The sequence below is a fragment of the Manis javanica genome, chromosome 7 (genome assembly GCF_040802235.1).
Source record: "Manis javanica isolate MJ-LG chromosome 7, MJ_LKY, whole genome shotgun sequence".
Lineage (NCBI taxonomy): Eukaryota > Metazoa > Chordata > Mammalia > Pholidota > Manidae > Manis > Manis javanica.
Window position 1 is genome coordinate 136,044,918 of NC_133162.1, and position 15,569 is coordinate 136,060,486.

The 15,569-nt window shown below is 52.9% G+C and overlaps 1 long non-coding RNA gene across 1 annotated transcript; it reads right to left on the reverse strand.

The window, feature by feature from the left end:
- Positions 1 to 3,008: 3,008 nt before the first annotated feature.
- Positions 3,009 to 7,434, reverse strand: LOC118967944 (uncharacterized). The gene is made up of 3 exons (XR_005055285.2): positions 5,500 to 7,434; positions 4,079 to 4,688; positions 3,009 to 3,292 (listed from the first exon to the last, which is right to left on the reverse strand). It is a non-coding gene; the product is annotated as an uncharacterized lncRNA (long non-coding RNA).
- Positions 7,435 to 15,569: the final 8,135 nt, after the last annotated feature.

The following is a 15,569-nucleotide window of genomic DNA, read 5'->3' on the forward strand; positions in this document are numbered from 1 at the left end:
CAAAGGGGAGGGGTGGGGAGGGAGGGAGAAGGGGATTGAGGGGTATTGTGATTGGTGCACATGGTGTGTGGGGTGTCATGGGGAAGACAGTGTAGCACAGAGAGGACAAGTAGTGACTCTGTGGCATCTTAATACGCTGATGGACAGTGACTGCAATGGGGTATTGGGGGGGCTCAATAATATGGATGAACATAGTAACCACATTGTTTTTCTTGCAAAACCTTCATAAGATTGTAATATCAATGATACCATAATAAAAATAATAATAAAGGCTAGGATATGTGAAGAATAGGTTCAGAAATTCCAATAGCCATCAAATAGAAGTTCCAGAAAGAGGGAATAATATACATACTATATTGGTAAAAACGAAATCATTCAACAATGCAGTAGATTGGAGAGAATGTGGGGAAACAGTGCCTCCTGCTGCTGGTGGGAGCGCATACACTGGTCCGTCACAGTGAGCAGTTTGGCAGCGTGTCAAGGGAAGTTATCCTCCAAATGTACTTGCAGACATGCAAATGCCGGTGGTCCAGGATATGCATCAGAGCATTGTTGGAAGAGCAAAGACTGGAAACCATACAAAATCCACGTCCGTCAACAGGCACTGGTTCAGCAACGTATGTGATGCTCTTCCAATGATCTACTGTGCAGCTGTAGAAAACAAGGAAGCCTTCTATGAACTTCATGTAGAAGTGTATATAAAGCTTGCCACAATAAAGTAAGAAAGCAAAACAAAGTGATGGGCATAATAATGGGACAGTTTTACTTACACCTCTGCTGTTAAACACATAGCCAGCAACTCTCTGACACTTCCCCATGGGGAAGTGAGGTCTGTTCGGCCGCAGCAATTCTACGTGATTTCTGAAGCTAGGTCATAGAAGGCCATGCGGCTTCTGCCTTCCTGACGCTTAGCATAGCTCCTGGGCACCCAGGGCGTCCATGCTGTCAGGAAGCCCAAGCCACCAGGAGAGACCACGGGTAGAATGTTTGGTCAGTGGTCTCCACTGAGCACAGGGCCAGGTGCACGAGCGAGGGAGCCTCCAGGCAATTCCAAGCCCAGCCCTTCGAGTCCTTACAGTTCAGATCCCAGACATGGCTGGGGCAGAGGAGCGCCAACCCCCAGAACCCCCCCGAAACACTTCTTGCCCAGAACCTGAGGCCTCGTCTAATGGCGGTGTTTTATGCGGCCAAGTTTGGAGTGTTTTGTTATCCAGCAGCAGGTGCCAGGCATACTGCTTGCGTGCGGAGTGAGATTCACGAGCAGGGGTCTCTCTGGAGGGGCTCACGGGAAAGCGGCCTGAGTGGTTGGGGACAGGAGCTTTAACAGAGACACTCCTGTGACCAAAAAGGAAATAAGACGCCTAAGTACTGGACAGGGAGAGACAACTTCTTGTTGGCAGGTGGTACAGCCTTCGTGCCTAGGTACCCCAAGAGGTCATCTGGCAAGTGATTAAAATGAGGAGAAGTCAGCAGACCTCTAAGGGCAACGACATCCTCAGGCTACAGGGGCCTTTCCCACACCCAGCAACAAGTTGAAAATGCACAACAGTAAGCCGCCATTAGTGGTTTATTTTCTCCTGCAAACTGCCCTTTAAGACTGGGCTCTCCAGAAAAGCCGTCTGTAATCCCCTGGCATCCAGAGCGGAGGGAGCAGGTGGGAGGCTCCGCCCAGGGGCCGTGCAGGGAGGCTGGGTGGGGAAGAAGGGTGTGGGTGGCAGGCGGGGCCTTCTCCCCTGAATCTGTCACCCCGGAAGAGACTGGTCAGGCAGGCCCCCAGTGAGAGGGCTGGGAGGTGACGCGGGATGGGAGGAGGTGCAGTGACGCCCCGGGGTGCAGCCCTCCGGCAGTGGGGCCTCCCCTGGCTGGTGCTCTCAGGAGCCTCGTGAGTGCCGGGCAGAGTCCGAGGCACAGAGGCCGTGTTCCGGCAGAAGGGTTAATGCCTGAGCTGGTGCTTCTTGGCCTCTGGCCCCCCAGAGCTCCCAGCAGGGAGGCGCAGCGACTGGGAGGCCGGGGCTCTCTGCCCCAGGAGTGTCAAGGAGCTCCGAGGGGATCCCCTGTGCAGTGAAGCAGGGACATCCGGCCCTAGACATTGAGCACTAGCAGGGCCAGGGCCCTCCCCCGGGCCGCTTGGCCCTCAGGAAAGGGCCGGCCCTAGGAACCTTGGGTCCCTCTTTGACACCAGCTCCTCACCCCTGCGTCCCGGCCGTCTGCGCCATCCGTCTCCTGACGTTCGTTTTCCCATCCCCTTCTTATCAGCTCCACCATGAAGGACAGCAGCAAACAACCAATCATTTAAAACCCTGACCCCTGTCCCAGCGCCAGAGCCCCTGGGGATGGTGACCCCCGTGCCTCAGGACGGCCCACGCTCGGGCTGAGCTGTCAGCCTTCCCCGTGGTGGGTTCAGAGGCCAGCCTGGGACAGTCCTACCCAGTGAGGCTGGGAGAAGTCCTGTGGCAAGGCTTCCGAACATCTATCGGTTCTGGAAGGTTCTCCAGTCACAGACAGGACAGAAGCACTGACGTGGCCACACCGTGGGAGCACCCAAACGCACGGCGCTAAGTGTGAAGAGCTGGTTGGAAAGGCCACACATACGATTCCATTCCTGTGGAATGTCCAGAACTGGCAAAGCTGTAGAAGCAAAAAGCAGGTGGGCGGTTACTGGGGCTGCGGGGTGGTGGGGAGTGACTTAACCTCGTGGGGTGATGAAATGTTCTGTGACTAGGAGCTGGTGGTGGCTGCGTGGTGCTGTGACCTGGACGTTTGCTGACCCTGCCCACAGTGGGATTCAGCTGGAGAAAACATGCGTGCCTGGAGGGACAGTTAGAATAGGGGGTCAGCCAGTGCGACTCGAGCTCTGGTTACAGGTGGGGCTTGGCCCACAGCCTGGCTTCCTGGTCCCCATGGCAAGGCCACACTAAGAGGGGACATCAGGGTGATACAGCTCAAGGGCAAGGGCCATTGAGTTTGGCCAACCATTTCCATTTTCCCTGAGCCAGTCTCACCTAGAATGTCCTCGAAGCCCTGGGCTTGCCATGCAGTGGCCCCGTAGGGAAAGGACATGCTGGCCACGGGGCCCCGGCTCTTGGGGGCTGATCGTTCACTGTCGGCTCAGCACTGGTGTATGGCTGATGCATGCCACTGTGATTGGCCCACAGGACCTGTCCGCTGGGACTGGGCAACACTAGGGGGCCTCTGAGCCTGCCTGGCAGAGACCACCTGTGCACAGTGTGTCTGCCAGCTCCCAGAGGCCATCCCACTTCTTCAGCTCTCCTGGGCAGCGTCACCGTGGGCTCTGCAAGAGAGGCACGGCGGCCCTTGAAGTACCTGCTCAAACTGTCCCCCGTCTTTCCGAAGGAAAGCAGCTTCAGCCTGATGCTGCAAGAAGAGATTATTAGTGTGGCAGTGACTCAAACACTGAAGGGGAACTGCCATGAGCCTCACAACCAACTTCCCCTCCAGCCAGGCCTGTGGGTGACCTGGGCATTTGGGAAGGTGCAGGTCTGAGGCTCTGAGACACTGCCGAGGCTGTCGGCTTTCAAACTAGGGGTGCTCGGGGCTCCTCTTGGCGTTAGTCGTGCCCACGGCCCTGCAGGTGAGCTCTCCTCTCAACCTCTGCCCCCGCAGCCCCCGGGACTGGCCTTGCAGGCCCTCTGCACACCCTCCCCTCCCTGGAATCTCTCCCCACCACCGGTGCTAAGGCCCTGCCCTCCGGAGCTCCTGTTCTATTGCTAAGATGTGTCACATCACTGCCTTTGTGTGCACTTCCTTCCTTTCCTTCCTGAGTGGGCGGCAGTGGACACTGGGCCACACTCCTTCCTTCAGGACCCTGGCCCCTCTCCCACCATCCCACCTGCTGTCAGTGGACTCCAGCTTCCACTGCTGCCACTGCCTGCCTTAGCTCCTCCTCCTTCATTTATGCCCCCCCTGCCTCTCCCCTTCCATGCCCTCCCGCCCCAGGGTCCCATCCTCTCTCCGTCTTCTCCACCCCAGCCCAAGCCCCTCTCTGTTCACTAGTACCTGGGCCCCTCCCATTTTGGCTCGTGCTGGTGCTGGGGCTCTGGGGCCCTGGCCCCCTCACCTCACGAGCCCCGTGTGCCTACACAGCGCAGGATGAAGCTGCGAACGCCGTCTGCCCCCGGGCTTTGGCATGGAGTGATGCTCTGGCAGGGCGGCTGAGCGAGGGGGCACCTGGGGTGGTGCTAGAGGCTCAGCGCCTGGTCCTCAGGGGCGACATCCGCAGCCCGGCTGGCTTGTCAGGCCAGACACTCTGGCGTTGGTGAGCTGACAGGATGCTGGGCCGCTGTTCGTAGACACTTGCCGGGCCGCAGCTGAGCTCCGCCAAGCTCTTCCCGTGCATCCCACCCACTCATCCATGCGTCTCTCCGTCCGTCCGTCCATATCCCACCCACCCACTCAGACCTCTCTTCCCCCACCTGTACCCCCACCCACCCCGTGAAGCAGTGAAGGTTACTACAGGGTTTCCAAACTCACTTGTCCCCAGGAGCAGGCGGGTGCCGTGGGTGGGGGGGGAGGCCAGGAAGAGGAGGGGACAGTGTGGCCTTTGGTGCTGGAGGGGCGATAGGGATCGGCCAGGAGAGGGCGACTGGGGGCAAGTCGTATAAAGGGGTCAGCTCACCAGTCATTGCCGAGAGGACACGTGGGCCCGGTGGGGCCAATACCTGTTTTTTCTAGAGAATTCAGAAATAGGAGCTTTTATGTAAACCCAAACGATCGTTAAATGTGGACAACTAATCAAATTAGAAACAGTGGGCAGGCTCGAATTGCACGAGTCAAGCCAGACACGTATATACAGGGGCTGGAATCGGCTCCGGGCCGTTTGCAGCCTCCGGCGCGGCATCCAGAACACCGGCTGCGGGGCCTGCCCGGCCCCCGGCCATCGGGAGAGCGGGGAGAACCGCAGCCGGTCTGCACCCCCGTTTCCTCCTCTGTGGGGGTGGCTGGGACCTCCCTGCCCCTCAGCGTTAAGGTAACGCGTGGGGGGCCCCGCGCAGCCGCCTTCCCGGGGTGGGTGCCCAGGGGCTCTGCACGGCCGCAGGACCCCCCACCTCGGCGGCCCGCTCCGCGGGGGCGGGAGGGCAGGACGCCCCGGGGTGAGGCCTCCCCGAGGCGCTTCTGGCCAGGGCCGACCCCCCTCCCTCCTCCCGCCTGCCCCCCGCATCCGCCCCCGTCTTCTCTGGTCACCGCTGCGGACAGAGAAAAGGGGAAAAGGAATTTTTAAAAAGCAGAACCGAGGTGTGGGTTTTAACTTTTGTTTGCTTTTTAAGCCTGTTTCAAGTCCCCGTTTCCAGGGAAGGCGATGTGGGGTTCGGGGTGGGTGGGAGAGCTCGTCCTGGCGGGGGTGGAGTCCGGGGCCAGGGACCCCCGCCCGCAGAGGCCCGCGCTCCTCCCGGCGGCCCTCCCGGGGCGCTCGGGGGGCGGGGCTGCGGGGCCCTCGGCGCCCCCCGGTATCAGGGGCGGACCCCGGCTTCCGGCACTCACGGCCCCGCAGGCACGGCGGCTTCAGGGGCGGCGGCCGCCCCACCTTCTCGCAGAGGAGGGCCCCCCGCCCGCGTCCCTTCCTGCTCCCCGAGGTGTCGCCGCGGCCCCGCCCCTCGCCCTCCCAGCCGCGGTCTCCGTCCCCCCGCACGTGCTCCCGCACCCCCGGGGGTTCTACGCACACCCTTCTGCTTCAGCATCCCGTGTGGACCCAATTCTCTGGGTTTCCCGATTCAAAGAAAAAGAGGCGTGGGGCGGGCGGTCTGGGAAAGCTTCAGGTGGCCGGGGCTCACCGTCCCCGCAGACGACGCCTTTGGTTGCTGACTGGCCCAGGGACCGATGGCCCCGGCTGCGTCAGGGGTCACTTGTAAGTAGACTGGGCCACCTTGAGCAAATTCCTTCACCTCTCTGAGCCTCCATTTAACCCACCTGCCAAATGGGTACAGTCATATTATCTTACAGAGTTGTGTGAAGAGCAAGAATATAATCCGGGTGCTGGGAATTCCTTGAGTCCGGGGACAATGCCGTTCATGGCTGGATCTTTGGATTCAGGTTCAGGTTAAGTGCTGAGTACGTTGAATTAAGTTGTTCGTAAGTGGTGTATGTATCTATCGATTAAGAATGTTTTTTGCTACAAGAAACAAAAAATTCTCTTTATAGACACCTGGTCATAGAACAAGTTTCTTCAGATCAGGTGACTGCTCGCACTGGCCCAGCAAGTCATGGAGTAAATGGAGCTTATCTGGGAGTCTCACTTGTTGCCTTGTGATCACAAAATAGCTATCGTGCCAGACATTTTATTTGTGTTCAAGTCAGCCTGAAGGAAGAAGGGTTGCACATTTCCCTTTAATCAAGAAAAGCAGAAACCTCCCCCAGCCCCAGAAAATTTTCACTGAAGTCTCATTTCCCGGAGCTCTGCCAAATGTCTGCTTGATTTCAGGGAAAGCTGGTAGGGTATGTATTTAACCTTCCAGGGCTCTGTAAGGTGGGTGGCAAGGCCGAGGGGGACTATGGTGCAGCCATCTGCCGTCTGCCTCAGCTCCTGGACCGCCTGAGGGAATTGTGGGACAGAGGCATTTCGTGAGCTTCTCGGGACTGTGCCTCGGGAGCAAGCCAAATGTAGGATTCAGGACCTGGGCAGGAGGTTTGTTTTACTAGATGTGTGGCCATGAGCTGTCCCTTCCCCTATGGGCTTGGGCTTCCAGGTTCCTGCATGAGGTAGCTGGACAGGATGGTATCTGAGGGTCCCCCCACCGAGGGTGGTCTAGCTTCATGAAGTCCCTGTGTGAAGGCCAGAGAGGAGGAAGAATAGGATGGGAGGCAAAGACGTAGAAAACAATAAACGTGTATAAGCAAGTATTGATAGAGCTGCGCTGCTGGTGCGGGAGCTGAGATGCTTGTCTGGAGCGTCCCCTGCCCTGGGTTACCTGAGGCCGCGGTGAGAAAGCCGTGGACTCCCGTGTGCGGCCACTGCAGTCCGGCAGAAAGTATGGCCTGAATGGTTTTGATTATAATGTTTCTTAAATATATGCAAATATAAAACTAGACATAAACTTTGGATGCTGATAGCTTTTGTACAAGGAAACCAAAAGTAATTTAGAAATCATATATAAACAACACTATGAAACTAGTAAAATTGAAAACAACAGTAATTTAACATGAGGAATGATAATCTTTAAGTGAAAATAAATAACAACTTGCACTGTGACTGGAAGTTGCTCCTGAGGACATCTAAGAGCACACCTGTGCTCCAGAGGATGAAATCACTGAAAGTAAATCTTAAACCTCACCTAACAGTTTTGGTCCTCCAAGTAATATTAGAAATGTAATTTTGAAATTGTTTGATATAAGTTGTAGGAAAAAGTAAATAAGTACACTGATTGAAACCAAGATTTTCAGTTTAAGGGAAAAGAGATATGAATATAAAATCAAAGAAGTTAAGGGGAAGAAACCCCTGTAATATTATATTTGAATTGAAAATATCAATAAAAATGTATGTTTTTTTAAAATGTGAATTCTTTAGCTCTGTATCCTTAAAGGGCACAGAAGCAATCATACCTCAGTGGTAATGAGAGCACCTAGCACCCAAATTTTGGTTTCTAACCCTTTTCCACGGAAAGAAATTAGAACTCTTGGAGAAATGGTTTATTCCAGGCGAGGACAGAGAAAATACAAGGTTTGCTTCAAATATCTATGCCAGAAAGAAAGAAAGATTTTTCCATAAAGAAAAGTTGGGGAAAAACCCTGTAAAACTAATAAAATTAAAATAACAACATGATGAGGGATATTGTTTTATTAAAAATAATTTTCTCACAGGGTGACCAGTCGGATATCAGCGCATGCTGCTGTTTTTCTTCAGGTGGGACATGCCTAGAGGACTTGGTTTCATGAGACAACTCAATTCTCCAACCACTTTCTCTGCCCAAACTATTGCCAACCTTTTTTTCAGGGTATTATGAGTTGTTTCTCTTGATGCCACTATTGACACACAAAATTGACTTGTTCTTTTACATTTACCATCAGATATTTTGGTGCCAAGTATGACCCTAAATGGAAACATAAACTCTACCTGAGGTGGCTGATAACAGTTATCAAGTGGCCATGCAGATCCAGGTGCCACTGCTGGGGGACTCTGCCCCCCTCTGTCAGCACATTGACTACAGCAATATGCAGCTTTAATACTCACTTTCCTGAATTCCTGGGTTGCTGAGCATGGCATGTGACCCAATTCTGTCCAATGGGATGAAAGCAAAAGTCATTCAGTGGGCGGGGCTTCTGGATAACCTTTGTACAAGGGATATACTTGGAGGGCATGTGCCTTCGGTCTTACTCCTTTCACTTCCCTTTTTCCCTGGTTAAAACTGGAGGTGCAGCAGCCATCTTGCAGCTGTGAGGACAAATGTCCCACAAACTATTGCTAGAGTAACTGAGTCAGAAGATGGAAAGAGCCTATGTCCTGACGACATCTTTGAACAGTTGCATCTTCTCTAGACTGTCTTTCTCCAGACTTCTTATTACATAGGGAAAACAAGCTCTTATGTGGTTAAATTGGTATTATTGAATTGACTTGCAAATAAATACATCCCTGAATGATTCATTCAGAAAATACTAATGTTAGATGTTTGGATTATCATATGTGGCATGAATGTAGATGCAAAAACTCTTAACAAAATATTGGCACATAGAGTTCAGCAATATTTAAAAATACTTACATACAATGATCAAGTGGATTTATTCCAAGAATACAAGGCTGGCTCAGTATTCAAAAATCAATCAATATGATCCATCACATTAACAGTCTAAAGAAGAAAAATTATATGGTCATATCCAGTGATGCAGAAAAAGCATTTGACAAAATTCATCACCTATTCTTGATAAAAACTCATAAAACTGGAAATAGAGGGAACTTCTTAATTTGATGAAGAAGATCTAAAATAAACCTTCAGCTAACATCGTACTTAGTGATGAAAGACTGAATGCTTTTCCCCTAAAATTGGGAATGAGACAAGGATCCCCACTCTCACCACTGCTATTCAGCACAATACTAGCCAGGGTGATAGGCCAAGAAAAGGAATTAAAGTCACATAGGAATTAAAGGTAGAAATAAAACTATCCCTGTTTACAAGTGACACGATTGTCTACATAGGAAATCCTGATGGGAGAAGTCAGAGGGGTGAATAAATGGAGAGACATGACAGTGCTCACGGGCTGGAGGACTCCACTTTGAAAAGCTTTCAGTTCTTCCCAAGTTGATATACACTGAGATTTCTACCAAAAATCCCAGCAAGAAATTTTGTAGATATAAACAAGATTATCCTAAAATTTATATGGAGAGTCAAAGGAACTAGAATAGCTATTCCATTTCAACCCGACTGTTCTGACACCAGTGGATGTGCCACAGTTCAATTCTGACACCAACAGCCAGAGTTAATGCAGACCCTACAGATTCAAGGTCATGGTCCCCGGCAGGACCTTTCCCACTTCAGAGGCCAGCCCCAAGTGGGAAGTGGCTACGCACTGGGCGGTCCCCACAGCCTCCTCAGGTTTGATGACTCACTAGCATGACTTGGAACCCAGGAAAGTGCTATACGCATGATTACAGTTTTATTATAAAGAATACAGAGCAGAAACAGCCAACTGCTGAGAGCACCGGACAGGAGGGAGTGCAGAGCTCCCATGCCTCTCCCTGTGGGCTCAGGGCCCATCGCTCCCGGCACACCAATGTGTTCAGCCAGCCAGGAAGCCCCACTGAACTTTAAGGTTCAGAGTTTTTATTGGGTTTTCATCATGTATTGAATCTTTGGCCACAAGATTGAACTCAGTCTCCAGTTCTCTGTTTCCCCTGAGGTGGGAGTTGGGGCTGATGTCATGTGGCTCAGAGCCCAATGCTCAGATCACATGGTCAGGCTTTCTAGTGACCTGCCCCCATCCCGAGTGGCTTCATCTTTCGGCATAAACTCAGGTGGGATCCAAGGAACCCGTGACTGACAGACACTCTTATTAGTCTGGAAATCCCATGGATTTCGTCTCTCTCCTGGTAACCAGGGATAGGTGTGAGCCAAATTCTTTACAATAAGAGCTAAAACAATTTTGAAAAAATTAGAACAAAAGGGGAGGAACCTCTTTATCTCTTTTCAAGACTTACAAGCTACTGTTATTAAGACTGTGTGGTGCTGGCAAAGGAACAGACACATAGATTAATGGAACAAAACAGAACCCAGGAAGACGCTCATACAAATATGGCAGGCTGATTTTTGACAAAGGTACAAAGGTCATTCAGTGGTGGAAGGACAGTCTTTTCAGTGAATGTGCTGAAGCAATGGGATATTAATAGGCAAAAAATATGAACCTCACTCTATGCATCTCAGCTTTTATAGAAATTAATCCAAAATGGATCATAGACTTACATATAAAACACTGAACTATGTACCTTTTAGGAGATAATATAGGGAACATGGGACTAAGCTTGGTGAAGAGTTTGTAAACATGACACAGAAGTGTAATCCCTAAAAGAAAAAAAATGGATAAATTGGACTTCAAAATTAAAAGACTTTACCTTGCAAAATACCATGTTAAATGGATGAAAAGATAAGCTACAGACTACGAGGAAATATTTGAAAACCACATATCCAACAAAGGACTATTATCTAGTATATATAAAGAACTCTCAAAACTCAGTAGTGAAAAAACAAGCAATCCAGTTAGAAAACAGAAGACATGAGGATACATTTCACTGAAGAGGACGGAAGGGTGGAAAATAAGCACAGGAAAGATGTTCATCATTAGCCATGATAGAAATGTAAATGATCACTATACATGATGAGATATCACTATACATCCATCAAAAAGGTTAGCATGAGAAAGACAACACCAAATGCTGACAAGAATGCAGAAAGCCTGGATCTCTCACACTTTGCTGGTGGGAATGTAAAATGGTACAACCACTCTGGAAAGCAGTTTGGAAGGTTCTTTAAAAAATGGAACATATACTTCTATGATGTGACAACTACACTCCTCAGTATCTATTCCAGAGAAATAAAAACTTAGGCTCACACAAAACGTATACATGACTGTTCATAGCAGATTTGTTTGTAAGAGTCAAAAACTGGAGTCAACCAAAATGTCCCTTATCCGGTGACTAGTTAAGCAAGCTGTGGTGCATCCATCCGTACTGTGTGGTAGTCCTGCTCGTCAACACTGAGAAGTGCACGGCCGATGGGTGCAACAACTCGGGCAGATTTCAAGGCATTAGACTCGCGAAAAAAGCCAAGCTCAGAATGTCACATCCTCTATGATTCCATTTATACAACATCCTTGAAAGGACAAAGGTGTAGAAACAGAGCAGAATAGTTGACACCAGTGTTGAAGGATAGGTGGGGGTGGCTGGGAAGGGGTGGCACCAGGGAGGTCTTGGTGCGGCTGGGATGGTTCTGTATCTTGACCACGGTGGTGGTGAATACGAGTCCACACAGCGTGGAAAAGAGCTGTGCAGGTGCGTTGTAGTGACATCAAGTGCGTGGCGGGACTGGGGTGCAGGGCGCACGGACCTCTCTATACTGCCTGGCTGCTTCCTGTCAATTTGTCATTGTCTTGAAATTAAAGAAACAATAGTAGCCAAAGAAAAACTTCCTCAGACAAAAAATGATAGCAAAGTGAATGGACCTCCTTGCACACCTCAAGTCTGAGACTCACAGAGGCGGGGCAGGGACTGCAGAGAGGCCACTCTGCGGGGGTGCTGATTGCCCCGAGGGGACACGGCTGAGGCCCTGCCCCAGGGGAGGGCGCCCTCTAGTCCAGAAAGGTACAGAGTTGTGGCATTCCTTGCTCTCTCCTCCCACTCTCCTCGGCTTCTGCCAGGCGTTTGCGAGCACAGATGTCAGATGCTACAGGACACTGGGGGGTGGTGATGGAGCAGGCCTCCTCCATGGGGGGGCAGATGATATGGGAGCAGGTGCCCCGGAATCTCAGAGCAAAGGCGCTGGCCCAGCTGGCGGACCTGGGGAGGCTTCCTGGATGGCAGGATTCTTGAACTGGGTATAGAAAGACGAGCTGGAACCAGTGACGCAATGGAAACAGGGAACAGCTCCTGCCCTGCAGGAGGGTGGGCATCGGGGACTGGGTCTGGGTCTGAGCCTGGCAGTGCAGGGCAAGGTGTGTGTGGGGCAGGTGGGAGCTGAGCAACCAGGAGGCCCTGTGTTAATCTAATGTATTTGGAATTTATGCCAAAATCTGGGGAGACAGTGAAGGACGGAGAGCAGTATGGTCAGAAAAACATTTTAGGCTCATTTCCCTGGGCAGTAGCCAGGAAGGGCGAGTGGGGGAGGGAGGCCCAGGGTCTGTCAGACCAGGAGGTGAGGCCTGCAGGGGTGGGCGGTGGGCAGGGGAGGAGGGCTCTGAGGGAGGCCGTCTGAGGGACAGAGTTAGCCGGGGCTGCGTGGACACAGGCAGCTGTAACGGTTTGAGAGTCCAGGCCAGGCCTGTCCAAGAATTCCTGGAACACAGCTTCTTCCCTTCTGCCAGATTGTCCCTGCCTGGACCCTGGGGCCCATTGGGTCCAGCCCTGGGCTCCCTCACTGCCTGCTCCGAGCTGCTGAGTCGAGAGCCTGAGCACAGCTGGGGAACATCTTCGTGTCTGTGATGACTGGCACGAGAGTCCGGATTTCAGAATGGGTATGTCAGGAGGGTCGCCCAGGGACTCCCCCACCCCCAGGGAGCTGCGGCTTCACTGGAGGAGCAGGTCCCACAGGCAGGTGCTTTCCTTCAAAGGTGTCCGCGTTAGTGTATCCCTAAGCCCGTTCAAAACGTCTGTGCTTGTTCAGGTTTCCCTCTCTAGAATTTTTGGCAACAGGTGGCATTTCATGATGTAGCAGATTCTCATCTGCCATGGGCAGGTCATATTGTCTGTCTCCTTCCGGGATGAGAGCTCATTCTGTCAGGGGCCCGCCTCATTCTCCTCTGTACACGTCCCCACTGTCGGGGGCCGGCTGGCCCAGCGATCAGTGAACAGTGCCAGGTTTTTGCACAGCAGGTTTCACTCTCTACGGCTTCTGCACTTACCCGCAGGCTGTGCTCGGGCCTTATTAGACTGTAGAAAACGGCTCCCTGCTTCATGTTTACAGTGGGGCTTGCATAAACTATATATGAATGTGTATGTGTGCTATATAAACTGTATATATGACATACACGGGATAGAATTTGGAATGCTAACCCTTGTTTCTCCCTGGCATTTTCTGTGACCCCCTACTCTCCCTGTTTCAAACAGATGAGCTCTCTGCTTTCTTTGCCAGGAATGGATCAAATTCTTGGCTTTTGACTTCTAAAAGCCTGGACCTGTGGGTAAGCCAACAGGCTGGGGGCAGTGCCCAGGGACTTGCCCGGAGCCAGATCAGAAAGCTCGTCTTAGGGTGGGGTTCTGGAGAACAGAGACACAGGGAGAATTTCCATGCTTCTAGGCTCTGAAAGAGGCCCTGACCCTGCCACCAGGACCAGTCCCCGGGGACTGGGAGGGGACTGAAATCCCAGCCAGGTTAGGGAGAACCTGAGGGCAGAGTACTCCTTGCCCCCCTTTCCTCCGCAGCCTGGTGTCCTGTCTGCGCAGTTGGCTAGAAGGTTACCTGTGGCCCCAGTGTGGAGGGAGAAGTGAAACATTTCCTGTATCTGCTCAGCTGCTCCAGAGGCCCAGCCATGGTAGCACCTGTTGCCTAAGCCAGGCGGCAAGGACGTTTCTCCCAGGCCCTGGAACAGGCCCGTGGGGCAGCCGAGTGGGTGATGCATATGACCCCAGCCTGAAGAGAGTAGGGAAAGAGCGCTCTGACCCACAGAAGTGGCCAGAAGAGAGAGGCCCTACGTCTGTAGAGACGGAGCAGGGGCGGAGCAGGGGCTGGGGTGACCCCTGCTGGGATCAGGCGGGGGTGGGGGGTGGTGGGGGGGGTGGGGGGGTGGGGGGGGCGGGGGGAGAAAGGCGAGTCGATTATTTCTTGCGCAGCTGGGACCGAGGATTGAGATCTGGCCCTGCTATCTGTGATTGCACATTTTCAGCCATTTTTTAAGGAAGCATTGTTGTGTTTTGGGGACAGAGGCCATTGAATTGGACATTGTCAGATGTTTACTTAGAAGGAACAAAAACTATTATGTTCTGTGTCCTACTCTGTAAAATGTAAAATGTGAGAAGCACCATTTCAGGGCTGCCCATCTGTGCTCTGTGAATGTGCATCACTGTCTGCCTGCCGGACCCCGGAGCCCGAGGCTGCCGCTGGGGCTCAGCCATGCCCTCGGTGCTCCTGCCAGCCCCCGGGACCCAGGAGCCCGGCTGCGGTGGTGGACGCTGGCTTGGAAAGAAATACGGGTCAGCAGGAAACAAGGGAATTCAGCACGGACAATGACTTACAAGAATGTAAGCAAGCATGGCCGACCTGATGAAGCACTGTCAGCAAAGGAAAGAGAGGACGTGACCAGCGAGAGACACACGTGAAAAGGCGGCTTGCCCAGTTGGGGGACACCAGCTCCAGGTCTCTGCTGTTCGGCTCGGAGGGCCGCCCCTGATCTCGAGTGGACTGTGCCCCAGCCAGGCGCAGGGGTGACCCCCAGCACACACTTGCTGAGTGCCCGATCTGCGCCTGGCTCCGTGGAGGCTCGGAGGTCAGAGCTACGCAGACCCACTCCCTCCCCAGGGGCTCCAGCTGGGGGCTGTGGTTCTCAGCTGAACATCATGTCCCCTCAAAGGCAACCCCAGTTCTGTGTAGGGGGTTGTCATTTCTCACCTAAAGTCTGAGCAAGAAATGATGCTCTCCCCACACACCCCCAGAGCACCATCACCTCCTCCCACAACGCTGGGCATCGCCAGGCCGGGAGGAGCACAGTAGGTGTGACTCCACTGACTGTCAGCGTCAAGAACTGGGTCCCAGAGTGTCGCCCTCCATTATCACGGAAGGGGTTTTGAGAGGTGCTAGAGAAGGCCGGGGAGCACAGAGGAAGCTCGCTCAGCCCCGCCTGAGTGGGAGGGGTCCTAGAAAGGAGGAGGAGGCCTGTGGCTGGGTCCGCAGGGCCAGGAGGGGCTGCCCGGCAGCTGGTGAAGTGAGGGGGACAGTGGGGTTGGCGGTGTGCACGCGCCTCCGGGAAGCCCGGCACACGCAGGGCCTGTGCAAGCAGGGCGGGCTGCGCAGGACAGCAACTCCCCACCCAGGCGGGTGTTTGCGGCCACAGGGATGCTGGGTGGGGGGGTGAAGCACTCAGAGGGGCCCACGCGAGGTTTCAGGTGCCCATGAGGAACTTGAGTAGAAGACGAGGAGAAAAGATAAAAAGGAAAGAGGAACCTGGCAGAAGAGGAGCCGCGGCTCCGGGCAGCATTCTGGCTGCGCCCCCAGCATTTGGAGGAGTCCATCTTCTTCATTCTGGCCACTTCTGTGAGTGTGCGTCGAGCTCACTGCGGTTTTGGTTTGCATTTCCCTCAAGACCAATGCAGTGTAGCGTCTCCCCAGGCGCTCACCGCCATCTTCTTTGGTGAAGGGTCTCTTTAGATCGTTTGACTGTTTTTTTTTTTAAGTGGGTTTTACCTTCTTGTTATTGAGTTACAA